Raw genomic sequence first — 673 nt, 5'->3', positions numbered from 1 at the left:
TCTTTGTTCGATATTATAGGGCCGGGGTGATGATGGAAATTACAATTCGGGGAGATTCACTCTCCTGCAGAAAAAAGCCATATTTAAAGAAAAAATGCATCAATAATTTTTTATAGGTTTTATTGTAAATATCACACAATTGATAGGTGTTTTTAGAATTATGAATTAAACTATGATCATCTAACCGATGTTTCTTCTACTAAGGCTGCGACCATTTTTTTTTAAGTTCCTCTACTAATTAAAATAGAAATTCTCTTTCGAGGGCATTTTTAATTATGTATCGATTATTGATAGGGTTCAATGAGAAAAGTTTAAAGAAATTTATCATTAATATAACAAATTCACAATAGCTAAAAGTAATAGCTAGACACAAAAAGGCAACAACCAATAGTTAAATGCGATAAAAGCTGTATTCTTATTGCCAACATCCACTCCTTCGTTGTCTCCCTTCATATCCACCTCCATGAACCTTGGAAATTGAGGGAGATGTGAGGGGTGCCTAAAGGAGATAACAAAAAGGTTGATGGCAAAGCAGAAGAGATGGTGGCTGAGAGAGGAAGAGAAGTATAGGATAGAGAGGATTCATTGCTTCACTAGGGAAATGAAAGAGAAGGGAGGTGAAGGACAATACTGTAGTATTTAAGATATCTTAGAGACGTTCAAATACGTACGC

Source organism: Asparagus officinalis, unplaced genomic scaffold (assembly GCF_001876935.1).
Source record: "Asparagus officinalis unplaced genomic scaffold, Aspof.V1 AsparagusV1_Un442, whole genome shotgun sequence".
Lineage (NCBI taxonomy): Eukaryota > Viridiplantae > Streptophyta > Magnoliopsida > Asparagales > Asparagaceae > Asparagus > Asparagus officinalis.
Note: the sequence above shows the minus strand (reverse complement) of the source record.